This window comes from Lepisosteus oculatus, chromosome 11 (assembly GCF_040954835.1).
Source record: "Lepisosteus oculatus isolate fLepOcu1 chromosome 11, fLepOcu1.hap2, whole genome shotgun sequence".
Classification (NCBI taxonomy): domain Eukaryota; kingdom Metazoa; phylum Chordata; class Actinopteri; order Semionotiformes; family Lepisosteidae; genus Lepisosteus; species Lepisosteus oculatus.
The window spans coordinates 42,261,438-42,279,261 of record NC_090706.1 but is presented as its reverse complement, the minus strand read 5'-3'; positions in this window follow the sequence as shown (position 1 = coordinate 42,279,261).

Genomic DNA, 17,824 nt, shown 5'->3' with positions numbered 1-17,824 from the left:
CAACAAACAGGCAATGTGGAAAAAACAACAACAGGCAATGTGCAAAACAGCAAAAAGGTAACAGGTTATGTGCAAAAACATGCATCAACAGAATGAAATAAAGGGATAGAAATTACGGGGAGTGAGCTTTTGACATGTATGGTAGAAGTAGATTTTCAATGTGTGTTTGGGTTTTGGTAAGAAAGAAAGAAGGCACTGTGAGGTTCAGATCATAGGTGAGAGGTGGGGTGAGAGTGAGAGAGGCTGGGAGTTTAATAGTTTGATAGTAAAAACTGTCTCTGAGTCTGGGAGTCCGGGCCCAAATCCTCCAGTACCATTTTCCAGATGGTAGCAGATCATAAAGTCTGTAGCTGGTGTGTGTGGGGTCTTTGATGATGCTTAGAGCTTTCCTCAAGCACCGTCTGTCATAAATGTCCTGTATAGATGGGAGGGCAACCCCAGTGATGGACTGGGCAGTTTTCACCACCCGCTGTAGGGCTTTGCGGTCAGCAGCACTGCAGTTGCCATACCACACTGTGATGCAGCCTGTCAGTGTGCTTTCTGTAGTGCATCTGTAAAAGTTAGTGAGGATCTGGGGACATATCCTAGTCTTCTTCAACTGTCTTAGGAAGTACAGGTGCTGTTGCGCTTTCTTGATCAAACAGGTAGTGTTGAGAGACCATGTGAGGTCCTCGGTGATATGGACGCCAAGGAATTTAAAGTTGCTGACCCTTTCCACTTCAGTCCCGTTGATGTGGATAGGGGCATGTCCAGTTTGCAGTTTCCTGAAATCAATGATCAGCTCTTTGGTTTTGCTGACGTTGAGGGTGAGGTTGTTGTCATCACACCACGTTGTAAGGAGATTGACCTCCTCCCTGTAGGCCCTCTCATCATTATCTGTGATCAGACCTACAACTGTGGTGTCATCCGCAAACTTGATGATGGAGTTGGTGTTGTGTTTGGCCTTACAGTCATGGGTCTAGAGGGAGCAGAGCAATGGACTAAGCACACACACATGGGGGACCCCAGTGTTCAGAGTTAGTGTGCTGGAGGTGTGGTTTCCAAGCCTGACAGCCTGAGGTCTGCCTGTCAGAAAGTCCCGAATCCAGTTGCAGAGGGTGGTGTTGAGATCCAGTGCATTGAGTTTCTTGACTAGTTTGAGTTTCTCTGGGATGATAGTGTTAAAAGCTGAGCTGAAGTAAATGAATAGTAGTCTTGTGTATGTGTTCTTTTTGTCCAGATGGGATAGGGCAGTGTGCATGGCAATGGAGATTGTGTTGTCTGTGGATCTGTTGGACCGGTAGTCAAACTGGTACGGGTCCACTGTGTTTGGAATGGTGTCTTTAATATGCTTCATGACCGAACTCTCAAAGCACTTCATGATGACAGGTGTTAGTTCCACTGGTCGGTAGTCATTAAGACATGTCACTGTGGTTTTCTTTGGTATTGGGATGATGGTGGTTGTCTTGAAGCAGGTGGGGACTACCACGGGGCAGTTGTATTCCAAAACTGAGTCACTCAGATCACAAGAGTACCCAAGCATACTTGAAACTCTTTCAAATGCAAGAGCTTCTATCCGTTCTCTTGATTGTTTCCCACTCATTCCTTTTGGTTTGGGTAACATCTCAAAATCCCATGCCCAGAAAACTTCAACTACAGTTCGCGGAAATGCTCAGTGAACACCCCAGGTAGGGTAAGGATCAGCATTTCCACACTACTCAGAGAATTTTTATTTTCAGGGATGGATTTTTAGCCCAATTCAACTTGAAGAAAAGTGGTTTCGTGAAAATCGCTGAAAATTTTTTTTCAGAAACTCCGGGGTGCCTGGATGTCGCAGTGTACTGCGCGACAGTTGTATTCCAAAACTGAGTCACTCAAATCAAACGAGTACCCAAGCATGCTTGAAACTCTTTCAAATGCAAGTGCTTCTATCCGTTTTCTTGATTGTTTCCTACTCATTCCTTTTGGTTTGGGTAACATGTCAAAATCCCATGCCCAGAGAACTTCAACTAGATTTCACGGAAATGCTCAGTGGTGACCCCAAGTAGGGTAAGGATCAGCATTTCCACACTACTCAGAGAATTTTTATTTTCAGGGATGGATTTTTAGCCCAATTCAAGTTGAAGAAAAGTGGTTTCGTGAAAATCGCTGAAAATTTTTTTTCAGAAACTCCGGGGTGCCTGGATGTCGCGGTGTACCGCGCGACAGTTGTATTCCAAAACTGAGTAACTCAGATCACACGAGTACCCAAGCATGCTTGAAACTCTTTCAAATTCAAGTGCTTCTATCCGTTGTCTTGATTGTTTCCCACTCATTCCTTTTGGTTTGGGTAACATGTCAAAATCCCATGCCAAGAAAACTTCAACTAGAGTTCGCGGAAATGCTCATTGGACACCCCAGATAGGGTAAGGATCAGCATTTCCACACTACTCAGAGAATTTTTATTTTCAGGGATGGATTGTTAGCCCAATTCAAGTTGAAGAAAAGTGGTTTTGTGAAAATCGCTGAAAATTTTTTTTCAGAAACTCCGGGGTGCCAGGATGTCGCGGTGTACCGCGCGACAGTTGTATTCCAAAACTGAGTAAATCAGATCACACGAGTACACAAGCATGCTTGAAACTCTTTCAAATTTAAGCGCTTCTATCCGTTGTCTTGATTGTTTCCCACTCATTCCTTTTGGTTTGGGTAACATGTCAAAATCCCGTGCCAAGAAAACTTCAACTAGAGGTCGCGGAAATGCTCAGTGGACACCCCAGGTAGGGTAAGGATCAGCATTTCCACACTACTCAGAGAATTTTTTTTTTCAGGGATGGATTCTTAGCCCAAATCAAGTTGAAGAAAAGTGGTTTCGTGAAAATCGCTGAAAATTTTTTTTTAAGAAATTCCGGGGTGCCTGGATGTCGCGGTGTACCGCGCGACAGTTGTATTCCAAAACTGAGTAACTCAGATCACACAAGTACCCAAGCATGCTTGAAACTCTTTCAAATTCAAGTGCTTCTATCCGTTGTCTTGATTGTTTCCCACTTATTCCTTTTGGTTTGGGGAACATGTCAAAATCCCATGCCAAGAAAACTTCAACTAGAGTTCGCGGAAATGCTCAGTGGACACCCCAGGTAGGGTAAGGATCAGCATTTCCACACTACTCAGAGAATTTTTATTTTCAGGGATGGATATTTAGCCCAATTCAAGTTGAAGAAAAGTGGTTTCGTGAAAATCGCTGAAAATTTTTTTTCAGAAACTCCGGGGTGCCTGGATGTCGCGGTGCACCACGCGAGAGTTGTATTATAAAACTGAGTCACTCAGATCACACAAGTACCCAAGCATGATTGAAACTCATTCAAATGCAAGTGCTTCTATCCGTTGTCTTGATTGTTTCCCACTCATTCCTTTTGGTTTGGGTAACATGTCAAAATGCCATGCCCAGAGAACTTCAACTAGATTTCATGGAAAATACTCAGTGGACACCCCAGGTAGGGTAAGGATCAGCATTTCCACACTACTCAGAGAATTTTTATTTTCAGGGATGGATTTTTAGCCCAATTCAAGTTGAAGAAAAGTGGTTTTGTGAAAATTGCTGAAAATTTTTTTTCAGAAACTCCGGGGTGCCTGGATGTCGCGGTGTACCGCGCGACAGTTGTATTCCAAAACTGAGTAAATCAGATCACACGCGTACACAAGCATGCTTGAAACTCTTTCAAATTTAAGTGCTTCTATCTGTTGTCTTGATTGTTTCCCACTCATTCCTTTTGGTTTGGGTAACATGTCAAAATCCCGTCCCAAGAAAACTTCAAATAGAGGTCGCGGAAATGCTCAGTGGACACCCCAGGTAGGGTAAGGATCAGCATTTCCACACTACTCAGAGAATTTTTATTTTCAGGGATGGATATTTAGCCCAATTCAAGTTGAAGAAAAGTGGTTTCGTGAAAATCGCTGAAAATTTTTTTTCAGAAACTCCGGGGTGCCTGGATGTTGCGGTGCACCACGCGAGAGTTCTATTCCAAAACTGAGTCACTCAGATCACACGAGTACCCAAGCATGATTGAAACTCATTCAAATGCAAGTGCTTCTATCCGTTTTCTTGATTATTTCCCATTCATTCCTTTTGGTTTAGGTAACATGTCAAAATCCCATGCCCAGAGAACCTCAACTAGAGTTCGCGGAAATGCTCAGTGGACACCCCAGGTAGGGTAAGGATCAGCATTTCCACACTACTCAGAGAATTTTTATTTTCAGGGATGGATTTTTAGCCCAATTCAAGTTGAAGAAAAGTGGTTTCGTGAAAATCGCTGAAAATTTTTTTTCAGAAACTCCGGGGTGCCTGGATGTCGCGGTGTACCACGCGACAGTTGTATTCCAAAACTGAGTCACTCAGATCACACGAGTACCCAAGCATGCTTGAAACTCTTTCAAATGCAAGTGCTTCTATCTGTTTTCTTGATTGTTTCCTAATCATTCCTTTTGGTTTAGGTAACATGTCAAAATCCCATGCCCAGAGAACTTCAACTAGATTTCACAGAAATGCTCAGTGGACACCCCAGGTAGGGTAAGGATCAGCATTTCCACACTACTCAGAGAATTTTTATTTTCAGGGATGGATTTTTAGCCCAATTCAAGTTGAAGAAAAGTGGTTTTGTGAAAATTGCTGAAAATTTTTTTTCAGAAACTCCGGGGTGCCTGGATGTCGCGGTGTACCGCGCGACAGTTGTATTCCAAAACTGAGTAACTCAGATCACACGAGTACCCAAGCATGCTTGAAACTCTTTCAAATTTAAGTGCTTCTATCCGTTGTCTTGATTGTTTCCCACTCATTCCTTTTGGTTTGGGTAACATGTCAAAATCCCGTCCCAAGAAAACTTCAACTAGAGGTCGCGGAAATGCTCAGTGGACACCCCAGGTAGGGTAAGGATCAGCATTTCCACACTACTCAGAGAATTTTTATTTTCAGGGATGGATATTTAGCCCAATTCAAGTTGAAGAAAAGTGGTTTCGTGCAAATCGCTGAAAATTTTTTTTCAGAAACTCCGGGGTGCCTGGATGTCGCGGTGTACCGCGCGACAGTTGTATTCCAAAACTGAGTAACTCAGATCACACGAGTACCCAAGCATGCTTGAAACTCTTTCAAATTCAAGTGCTTCTATCCGTTGTCTTGATTGTTTCGCACTCATTCCTTTTGGTTTGGGTAACATGTCAAAATCCCATGCCAAGAAAACTTCAACCAGAGTTTGCGGAAATGCTCATTGGACACCCCAGATAGGGTAAGGATCAGCATTTCCACACTACTCAGAGAATTTTTTTTTTCAGGGATGGATTCTTAGCCCAAATCAAGTTGAAGAAAAGTGGTTTCGTGAAAATCGCTGAAATTTTTTTTTCAGAAACTCCAGGGTGCCTGGATGTCGCGGTGTACCGCGCGACAGTTGTATTCCAAAACTGAGTAACTCAGATCACACGAATACCCAAGCATGCTTGAAACTCATACAAATGCAAGTGCTTCTAGCCGTTTTCTTGATTGTTTCCCACTAATTCCTTTTGGTTTGGGGAACATGTCAAAATCCCATGCCCAGGGAACTTCAACTAGAGTTCGCGGAAATGCTCAGTGGACACCCCAGGTAGGGTAAGGATCAGCATTTCCACACTACTCAGAGAATTTTTATTTTCAGGGATGGATTTTTAGCCTAAATCAAGTTGAAGAAAAATGGTTTCGTGAAAATCGCAGAAAATGTTTTTTCAGAAACTCCGGGGTGCCTGGAGGTTGCGGTGCACCACGCGACAGTTGTATTCCAAAACTGAGTCACTCAGATCACACGTGTACCAAGGCATCCTTGAAACTCATTCAAATGCAAGTGCTTCTATCTGTTTCCTTGATTGTTTCCCACTCATTCCTTTAGGTTTGGGGAACATGTCAAAATCCCATGCCCAGAGAACTTCAATTAGAGTTCGCGGAAATGCTCAGTGGACACCCCAGGTAGGGTTAGGATCAGCATTTCCAAACTACTCAGTGAATTTTTATTTTCAGGGATGGATTTTTAGCCCAATTCAAGTTGAAGAAAAGTGGTTTCGTGAAAATCGCTGAAAATTTTTTTTCAGAAACTCCGGGGTGCCTGGATGTCGCGGTGTACCGCGCGACAGTTGTATTCCAAAACTGAGTAACTCAGATCACACGAGTACCCAAGCATGCTTGAAACTCTTTCAAATTCAAGTGCTTCTATCCGTTGTCTTGATTGTTTCCCACTCATTCCTTTTGGTTTGGGTAACATGTCAAAATCCCATGCCCAGAGAACTTCAACTAGATTTCACGGAAATGCTCAGTGGACACCCCAGGTAGGGTAAGGATCAGCATTTCCACACTACTCAGAGAATTTTTATTTTCAGGGATGGATTTTTAGCCCAAATCAAGTTGAAGAAAAGTGGTTTCGTGAAAATCGCAGAAAATTTTTTTTCAGAAACTCCGGGGTGCCTGGAGGTCGCGGTGCACCACGCGACAGTTGTATTCCAAAACTGAGTCACTCAGATCACACGAGTACCAAGGCATCCTTGAATCTCATTCAAATGCAAGTGCTTCTATCTGTTTCCTTGATTGTTTCCCACTCATTCCTTTTGGTTTGGGTAACATGTCAAAATCCCATGCCCAGAGAACTTCAACTAAATTTCACAGAAATGCTCAGTGGACACCCCAGGTAGGGTAAGGATCAGCATTTCCACACTACTCAGAGAATTTTTATTTTCAGGGATGGATTTTTAGCCCAATTCAAGTTGAAGAAAAGTGGTTTTGTTAAAATCGCTGAAAATTTTTTTTCAGAAACTCCGGGGTGCCTGGATTTCGCGGTGTACCGCGCGGCAGTTGTATTCCAAAACTGAGTAAATCAGATCACACGAGTACACAAGCATGATTGAAACTCATTCAAATGCAAGTGCTTCTATCCGTTTTCTTGATTGTTTCCCACTCATTCCTTTTGGTTTGGGTAACATGTCAAAATCCCGTGCCAAGAAAACTTCAACTGGAGTTCGCGGATATGCTCAGTGGACACCCCAGGTAGGGTAAGGATCAGCATTTCCACACTACTCAGAGAATTTTTATTTTCAGGGATGGATTTTTAGCCCAAATCAAGTTGAAGAAAAGTGGTTTCGTGAAAATCACAGAAAATTTTTTTTCAGAAACTCCGGGGTGCCTGGAGGTCGCGGTGCACCACGCGACAGTTGTATTCCAAAACTGAGTCACTCAGATCACACGAGTACCAAGGCATCCTTGAAACTCATTCAAATGCAAGTGCTTCTATCTGTTTCCTTGATTGATTTCCACTCATTCCTTTAGGTTTGGGGAACATGTCAAAATCCCATGCCCAGAGAACTTCAACTAGAGTTCGCGGAAATGCTCAATGGACACCCAAGGTAGGGTAAGGATCAGCATTTCCACACTACTCAGAGAATTTTTATTTTCAGGGATGGATTTTTAGCCCAATTCAAGTTGAAGAAAAGTGGTTTCGTGAAAATCGCAGAAATTTTTTTTTCAGAAACTCCGGGGTGCCTGGATGTCGCGGTGTACCGCGCGACAGTTGTATTCCAAAACTGAGTAACTCAGATCACACGAGTACCCAAGCATGCTTGAAACTCTTTCAAATTCAAGTGCTTCTATCCGTTGTCTTGATTGTTTCCCACTCATTCCTTTTGGTTTGGGTAACATGTCAAAATCCCATGCCCAGAGAACTTCAACTAAATTTCATAGAAATGCTCAGTGGACACCCCAGGTAGGGTAAGGATCAGCATTTCCACACTACTCAGAGAATTTTTATTTTCAGGGATGGATTTTTAGCCCAATTCAAGTTGAAGAAAAGTGGTTTTGTGAAAATTGCTGAAAATTTTTTTTCAGAAACTCCGGGGTGCCTGGATGTCGCGGTGTACCGCGCGACAGTTGTATTCCAAAACTGAGTAAATCAGATCACACGCGTACACAAGCATGCTTGAAACTCTTTCAAATTTAAGTGCTTCTATCTGTTGTCTTGATTGTTTCCCACTCATTCCTTTTGGTTTGGGTAACATGTCAAAATCCCGTCCCAAGAAAACTTCAAATAGAGGTCGCGGAAATGCTCAGTGGACACCCCAGGTAGGGTAAGGATCAGCATTTCCACACTACTCAGAGAATTTTTATTTTCAGGGATGGATATTTAGCCCAATTCAAGTTGAAGAAAAGTGGTTTCGTGAAAATCGCTGAAAATTTTTTTTCAGAAACTCCGGGGTGCCTGGATGTTGCGGTGCACCACGCGAGAGTTCTATTCCAAAACTGAGTCACTCAGATCACACGAGTACCCAAGCATGATTGAAACTCATTCAAATGCAAGTGCTTCTATCCGTTTTCTTGATTATTTCCCATTCATTCCTTTTGGTTTAGGTAACATGTCAAAATCCCATGCCCAGAGAACCTCAACTAGAGTTCGCGGAAATGCTCAGTGGACACCCCAGGTAGGGTAAGGATCAGCATTTCCACACTACTCAGAGAATTTTTATTTTCAGGGATGGATTTTTAGCCCAATTCAAGTTGAAGAAAAGTGGTTTCGTGAAAATCGCTGAAAATTTTTTTTCAGAAACTCCGGGGTGCCTGGATGTCGCGGTGTACCGCGCGACAGTTGTATTCCAAAACTGAGTCACTCAGATCACACGAGTACCCAAGCATGCTTGAAACTCTTTCAAATGCAAGTGCTTCTATCTGTTTTCTTGATTGTTTCCTACTCATTCCTTTTGGTTTAGGTAACATGTCAAAATCCCATGCCCAGAGAACTTCAACTAGATTTCACAGAAATGCTCAGTGGACACCCCAGGTAGGGTAAGGATCAGCATTTCCACACTACTCAGAGAATTTTTATTTTCAGGGATGGATTCTTAGCCCAAATCAAGTTGAAGAAAAGTGGTTTCGTGAAAATCGCTGAAATTTTTTTTTCAGAAACTCCAGGGTGCCTGGATGTCGCGGTGTACCGCGCGACAGTTGTATTCCAAAACTGAGTAACTCAGATCACACGAATACCCAAGCATGCTTGAAACTCATACAAATGCAAGTGCTTCTAGCCGTTTTCTTGATTGTTTCCCACTAATTCCTTTTGGTTTGGGGAACATGTCAAAATCCCATGCCCAGGGAACTTCAACTAGAGTTCGCGGAAATGCTCAGTGGACACCCCAGGTAGGGTAAGGATCAGCATTTCCACACTACTCAGAGAATTTTTATTTTCAGGGATGGATTTTTAGCCTAAATCAAGTTGAAGAAAAATGGTTTCGTGAAAATCGCAGAAAATGTTTTTTCAGAAACTCCGGGGTGCCTGGAGGTTGCGGTGCACCACGCGACAGTTGTATTCCAAAACTGAGTCACTCAGATCACACGTGTACCAAGGCATCCTTGAAACTCATTCAAATGCAAGTGCTTCTATCTGTTTCCTTGATTGTTTCCCACTCATTCCTTTAGGTTTGGGGAACATGTCAAAATCCCATGCCCAGAGAACTTCAATTAGAGTTCGCGGAAATGCTCAGTGGACACCCCAGGTAGGGTTAGGATCAGCATTTCCAAACTACTCAGTGAATTTTTATTTTCAGGGATGGATTTTTAGCCCAATTCAAGTTGAAGAAAAGTGGTTTCGTGAAAATCGCTGAAAATTTTTTTTCAGAAACTCCGGGGTGCCTGGATGTCGCGGTGTACCGCGCGACAGTTGTATTCCAAAACTGAGTAACTCAGATCACACGAGTACCCAAGCATGCTTGAAACTCTTTCAAATTCAAGTGCTTCTATCCGTTGTCTTGATTGTTTCCCACTCATTCCTTTTGGTTTGGGTAACATGTCAAAATCCCATGCCCAGAGAACTTCAACTAGATTTCACGGAAATGCTCAGTGGACACCCCAGGTAGGGTAAGGATCAGCATTTCCACACTACTCAGAGAATTTTTATTTTCAGGGATGGATTTTTAGCCCAAATCAAGTTGAAGAAAAGTGGTTTCGTGAAAATCGCAGAAAATTTTTTTTCAGAAACTCCGGGGTGCCTGGAGGTCGCGGTGCACCACGCGACAGTTGTATTCCAAAACTGAGTCACTCAGATCACACGAGTACCAAGGCATCCTTGAATCTCATTCAAATGCAAGTGCTTCTATCTGTTTCCTTGATTGTTTCCCACTCATTCCTTTTGGTTTGGGTAACATGTCAAAATCCCATGCCCAGAGAACTTCAACTAAATTTCACAGAAATGCTCAGTGGACACCCCAGGTAGGGTAAGGATCAGCATTTCCACACTACTCAGAGAATTTTTATTTTCAGGGATGGATTTTTAGCCCAATTCAAGTTGAAGAAAAGTGGTTTTGTTAAAATCGCTGAAAATTTTTTTTCAGAAACTCCGGGGTGCCTGGATTTCGCGGTGTACCGCGCGGCAGTTGTATTCCAAAACTGAGTAAATCAGATCACACGAGTACACAAGCATGATTGAAACTCATTCAAATGCAAGTGCTTCTATCCGTTTTCTTGATTGTTTCCCACTCATTCCTTTTGGTTTGGGTAACATGTCAAAATCCCGTGCCAAGAAAACTTCAACTGGAGTTCGCGGATATGCTCAGTGGACACCCCAGGTAGGGTAAGGATCAGCATTTCCACACTACTCAGAGAATTTTTATTTTCAGGGATGGATTTTTAGCCCAAATCAAGTTGAAGAAAAGTGGTTTCGTGAAAATCACAGAAAATTTTTTTTCAGAAACTCCGGGGTGCCTGGAGGTCGCGGTGCACCACGCGACAGTTGTATTCCAAAACTGAGTCACTCAGATCACACGAGTACCAAGGCATCCTTGAAACTCATTCAAATGCAAGTGCTTCTATCTGTTTCCTTGATTGATTTCCACTCATTCCTTTAGGTTTGGGGAACATGTCAAAATCCCATGCCCAGAGAACTTCAACTAGAGTTCGCGGAAATGCTCAATGGACACCCAAGGTAGGGTAAGGATCAGCATTTCCACACTACTCAGAGAATTTTTATTTTCAGGGATGGATTTTTAGCCCAATTCAAGTTGAAGAAAAGTGGTTTCGTGAAAATCGCAGAAATTTTTTTTTCAGAAACTCCGGGGTGCCTGGATGTCGCGGTGTACCGCGCGACAGTTGTATTCCAAAACTGAGTAACTCAGATCACACGAGTACCCAAGCATGCTTGAAACTCTTTCAAATTCAAGTGCTTCTATCCGTTGTCTTGATTGTTTCCCACTCATTCCTTTTGGTTTGGGTAACATGTCAAAATCCCATGCCCAGAGAACTTCAACTAAATTTCATAGAAATGCTCAGTGGACACCCCAGGTAGGGTAAGGATCAGCATTTCCACACTACTCAGAGAATTTTTATTTTCAGGGATGGATTTTTAGCCCAATTCAAGTTGAAGAAAAGTGGTTTTGTGAAAATTGCTGAAAATTTTTTTTCAGAAACTCCGGGGTGCCTGGATGTCGCGGTGTACCGCGCGACAGTTGTATTCCAAAACTGAGTAAATCAGATCACACGCGTACACAAGCATGCTTGAAACTCTTTCAAATTTAAGTGCTTCTATCTGTTGTCTTGATTGTTTCCCACTCATTCCTTTTGGTTTGGGTAACATGTCAAAATCCCGTCCCAAGAAAACTTCAAATAGAGGTCGCGGAAATGCTCAGTGGACACCCCAGGTAGGGTAAGGATCAGCATTTCCACACTACTCAGAGAATTTTTATTTTCAGGGATGGATATTTAGCCCAATTCAAGTTGAAGAAAAGTGGTTTCGTGAAAATCGCTGAAAATTTTTTTTCAGAAACTCCGGGGTGCCTGGATGTTGCGGTGCACCACGCGAGAGTTCTATTCCAAAACTGAGTCACTCAGATCACACGAGTACCCAAGCATGATTGAAACTCATTCAAATGCAAGTGCTTCTATCCGTTTTCTTGATTATTTCCCATTCATTCTTTTTGGTTTAGGTAACATGTCAAAATCCCATGCCCAGAGAACCTCAACTAGAGTTCGCGGAAATGCTCAGTGGACACCCCAGGTAGGGTAAGGATCAGCATTTCCACACTACTCAGAGAATTTTTATTTTCAGGGATGGATTTTTAGCCCAATTCAAGTTGAAGAAAAGTGGTTTCGTGAAAATCGCTGAAAATTTTTTTTCAGAAACTCCGGGGTGCCTGGATGTCGCGGTGTACCGCGCGACAGTTGTATTCCAAAACTGAGTCACTCAGATCACACGAGTACCCAAGCATGCTTGAAACTCTTTCAAATGCAAGTGCTTCTATCTGTTTTCTTGATTGTTTCCTACTCATTCCTTTTGGTTTAGGTAACATGTCAAAATCCCATGCCCAGAGAACTTCAACTAGATTTCACAGAAATGCTCAGTGGACACCCCAGGTAGGGTAAGGATCAGCATTTCCACACTACTCAGAGAATTTTTATTTTCAGGGATGGATTCTTAGCCCAAATCAAGTTGAAGAAAAGTGGTTTCGTGAAAATCGCTGAAATTTTTTTTTCAGAAACTCCAGGGTGCCTGGATGTCGCGGTGTACCGCGCGACAGTTGTATTCCAAAACTGAGTAACTCAGATCACACGAATACCCAAGCATGCTTGAAACTCATACAAATGCAAGTGCTTCTAGCCGTTTTCTTGATTGTTTCCCACTAATTCCTTTTGGTTTGGGGAACATGTCAAAATCCCATGCCCAGGGAACTTCAACTAGAGTTCGCGGAAATGCTCAGTGGACACCCCAGGTAGGGTAAGGATCAGCATTTCCACACTACTCAGAGAATTTTTATTTTCAGGGATGGATTTTTAGCCTAAATCAAGTTGAAGAAAAATGGTTTCGTGAAAATCGCAGAAAATGTTTTTTCAGAAACTCCGGGGTGCCTGGAGGTTGCGGTGCACCACGCGACAGTTGTATTCCAAAACTGAGTCACTCAGATCACACGTGTACCAAGGCATCCTTGAAACTCATTCAAATGCAAGTGCTTCTATCTGTTTCCTTGATTGTTTCCCACTCATTCCTTTAGGTTTGGGGAACATGTCAAAATCCCATGCCCAGAGAACTTCAATTAGAGTTCGCGGAAATGCTCAGTGGACACCCCAGGTAGGGTTAGGATCAGCATTTCCAAACTACTCAGTGAATTTTTATTTTCAGGGATGGATTTTTAGCCCAATTCAAGTTGAAGAAAAGTGGTTTCGTGAAAATCGCTGAAAATTTTTTTTCAGAAACTCCGGGGTGCCTGGATGTCGCGGTGTACCGCGCGACAGTTGTATTCCAAAACTGAGTAACTCAGATCACACGAGTACCCAAGCATGCTTGAAACTCTTTCAAATTCAAGTGCTTCTATCCGTTGTCTTGATTGTTTCCCACTCATTCCTTTTGGTTTGGGTAACATGTCAAAATCCCATGCCCAGAGAACTTCAACTAGATTTCACGGAAATGCTCAGTGGACACCCCAGGTAGGGTAAGGATCAGCATTTCCACACTACTCAGAGAATTTTTATTTTCAGGGATGGATTTTTAGCCCAAATCAAGTTGAAGAAAAGTGGTTTCGTGAAAATCGCAGAAAATTTTTTTTCAGAAACTCCGGGGTGCCTGGAGGTCGCGGTGCACCACGCGACAGTTGTATTCCAAAACTGAGTCACTCAGATCACACGAGTACCAAGGCATCCTTGAATCTCATTCAAATGCAAGTGCTTCTATCTGTTTCCTTGATTGTTTCCCACTCATTCCTTTTGGTTTGGGTAACATGTCAAAATCCCATGCCCAGAGAACTTCAACTAAATTTCACAGAAATGCTCAGTGGACACCCCAGGTAGGGTAAGGATCAGCATTTCCACACTACTCAGAGAATTTTTATTTTCAGGGATGGATTTTTAGCCCAATTCAAGTTGAAGAAAAGTGGTTTTGTTAAAATCGCTGAAAATTTTTTTTCAGAAACTCCGGGGTGCCTGGATTTCGCGGTGTACCGCGCGGCAGTTGTATTCCAAAACTGAGTAAATCAGATCACACGAGTACACAAGCATGATTGAAACTCATTCAAATGCAAGTGCTTCTATCCGTTTTCTTGATTGTTTCCCACTCATTCCTTTTGGTTTGGGTAACATGTCAAAATCCCGTGCCAAGAAAACTTCAACTGGAGTTCGCGGATATGCTCAGTGGACACCCCAGGTAGGGTAAGGATCAGCATTTCCACACTACTCAGAGAATTTTTATTTTCAGGGATGGATTTTTAGCCCAAATCAAGTTGAAGAAAAGTGGTTTCGTGAAAATCACAGAAAATTTTTTTTCAGAAACTCCGGGGTGCCTGGAGGTCGCGGTGCACCACGCGACAGTTGTATTCCAAAACTGAGTCACTCAGATCACACGAGTACCAAGGCATCCTTGAAACTCATTCAAATGCAAGTGCTTCTATCTGTTTCCTTGATTGATTTCCACTCATTCCTTTAGGTTTGGGGAACATGTCAAAATCCCATGCCCAGAGAACTTCAACTAGAGTTCGCGGAAATGCTCAATGGACACCCAAGGTAGGGTAAGGATCAGCATTTCCACACTACTCAGAGAATTTTTATTTTCAGGGATGGATTTTTAGCCCAATTCAAGTTGAAGAAAAGTGGTTTCGTGAAAATCGCAGAAATTTTTTTTTCAGAAACTCCGGGGTGCCTGGATGTCGCGGTGTACCGCGCGACAGTTGTATTCCAAAACTGAGTAACTCAGATCACACGAGTACCCAAGCATGCTTGAAACTCTTTCAAATTCAAGTGCTTCTATCCGTTGTCTTGATTGTTTCCCACTCATTCCTTTTGGTTTGGGTAACATGTCAAAATCCCATGCCCAGAGAACTTCAACTAAATTTCATAGAAATGCTCAGTGGACACCCCAGGTAGGGTAAGGATCAGCATTTCCACACTACTCAGAGAATTTTTATTTTCAGGGATGGATTTTTAGCCCAATTCAAGTTGAAGAAAAGTGGTTTTGTGAAAATTGCTGAAAATTTTTTTTCAGAAACTCCGGGGTGCCTGGATGTCGCGGTGTACCGCGCGACAGTTGTATTCCAAAACTGAGTAAATCAGATCACACGCGTACACAAGCATGCTTGAAACTCTTTCAAATTTAAGTGCTTCTATCTGTTGTCTTGATTGTTTCCCACTCATTCCTTTTGGTTTGGGTAACATGTCAAAATCCCGTCCCAAGAAAACTTCAAATAGAGGTCGCGGAAATGCTCAGTGGACACCCCAGGTAGGGTAAGGATCAGCATTTCCACACTACTCAGAGAATTTTTATTTTCAGGGATGGATATTTAGCCCAATTCAAGTTGAAGAAAAGTGGTTTCGTGAAAATCGCTGAAAATTTTTTTTCAGAAACTCCGGGGTGCCTGGATGTTGCGGTGCACCACGCGAGAGTTCTATTCCAAAACTGAGTCACTCAGATCACACGAGTACCCAAGCATGATTGAAACTCATTCAAATGCAAGTGCTTCTATCCGTTTTCTTGATTATTTCCCATTCATTCCTTTTGGTTTAGGTAACATGTCAAAATCCCATGCCCAGAGAACCTCAACTAGAGTTCGCGGAAATGCTCAGTGGACACCCCAGGTAGGGTAAGGATCAGCATTTCCACACTACTCAGAGAATTTTTATTTTCAGGGATGGATTTTTAGCCCAATTCAAGTTGAAGAAAAGTGGTTTCGTGAAAATCGCTGAAAATTTTTTTTCAGAAACTCCGGGGTGCCTGGATGTCGCGGTGTACCGCGCGACAGTTGTATTCCAAAACTGAGTCACTCAGATCACACGAGTACCCAAGCATGCTTGAAACTCTTTCAAATGCAAGTGCTTCTATCTGTTTTCTTGATTGTTTCCTACTCATTCCTTTTGGTTTAGGTAACATGTCAAAATCCCATGCCCAGAGAACTTCAACTAGATTTCACAGAAATGCTCAGTGGACACCCCAGGTAGGGTAAGGATCAGCATTTCCACACTACTCAGAGAATTTTTATTTTCAGGGATGGATTTTTAGCCCAATTCAAGTTGAAGAAAAGTGGTTTTGTGAAAATTGCTGAAAATTTTTTTTCAGAAACTCCGGGGTGCCTGGATGTCGCGGTGTACCGCGCGACAGTTGTATTCCAAAACTGAGTAAATCAGATCACACGCGTACACAAGCATGCTTGAAACTCTTTCAAATTTAAGTGCTTCTATCCGTTGTCTTGATTGTTTCCCACTCATTCCTTTTGGTTTGGGTAACATGTCAAAATCCCGTTCCAAGAAAACTTCAACTAGAGGTCGCGGAAATGCTCAGTGGACACCCCAGGTAGGGTAAGGATCAGCATTTCCACACTACTCAGAGAATTTTTATTTTCAGGGATGGATATTTAGCCCAATTCAAGTTGAAGAAAAGTGGTTTCGTGAAAATCGCTGAAAATTTTTTTTCAGAAACTCCGGGGTGCCTGGATGTTGCGGTGCACCACGCGAGAGTTCTATTCCAAAACTGAGTCACTCAGATCACACGAGTACCCAAGCATGATTGAAACTCATTCAAATGCAAGTGCTTCTATCCGTTTTCTTGATTATTTCCCATTCATTCCTTTTGGTTTAGGTAACATGTCAAAATCCCATGCCCAGAGAACCTCAACTAGAGTTCGCGGAAATGCTCAGTGGACACCCCAGGTAGGGTAAGGATCAGCATTTCCACACTACTCAGAGAATTTTTATTTTCAGGGATGGATTTTTAGCCCAATTCAAGTTGAAGAAAAGTGGTTTCGTGAAAATCGCTGAAAATATTTTTTCAGAAACTCCGGGGTACCTGGATGTCGCGGTGCACCACGCGAGAGTTGTATTCCAAAACTGAGTCACTCAGATCACACGAGTACCCAAGCATGATTGAAACTCATTCAAATGCAAGTGCTTCTATCCGTTTTCTTGATTGTTTCCTACTCATTCCTTTTGGTTTGGGTAACATATCAAAATCCCATGCCCAGAGAACTTCAACTAGATTTCACGGAAATGCTCAGTGGTGACCCCAAGTAGGGTAAGGATCAGCATTTCCACATTACTCAAAGAATTTTTATTTTCAGGGATGGATTTTTAGCCCAATTCAAGTTGAAGAAAAGTGGTTTCGTGAAAATCGCTGAAAATTTTTTTTCAGAAACTCCGGGGTGCCTGGATGTCGCGGTGTACCGCGCGACAGTTGTATTCCAAAACTGAGTAAATCAGATCACACGCGTACACAAGCATGCTTGAAACTCTTTCAAATTTAAGTGCTTCTATCTGTTGTCTTGATTGTTTCCCACTCATTCCTTTTGGTTTGGGTAACATGTCAAAATCCCGTCCCAAGAAAACTTCAAATAGAGGTCGCGGAAATGCTCAGTGGACACCCCAGGTAGGGTAAGGATCAGCATTTCCACACTACTCAGAGAATTTTTATTTTCAGGGATGGATATTTAGCCCAATTCAAGTTGAAGAAAAGTGGTTTCGTGAAAATCGCTGAAAATTTTTTTTCAGAAACTCCGGGGTGCCTGGATGTTGCGGTGCACCACGCGAGAGTTCTATTCCAAAACTGATTCACTCAGATCACACGAGTACCCAAGCATGATTGAAACTCATTCAAATGCAAGTGCTTCTATCCGTTTTCTTGATTATTTCCCATTCATTCCTTTTGGTTTAGGTAACATGTCAAAATCCCATGCCCAGAGAACCTCAACTAGAGTTCGCGGAAATGCTCAGTGGACACCCCAGGTAGGGTAAGGATCAGCATTTCCACACTACTCAGAGAATTTTTATTTTCAGGGATGGATTTTTAGCCCAATTCAAGTTGAAGAAAAGTGGTTTCGTGAAAATCGCTGAAAATTTTTTTTCAGAACCTCCGGGGTG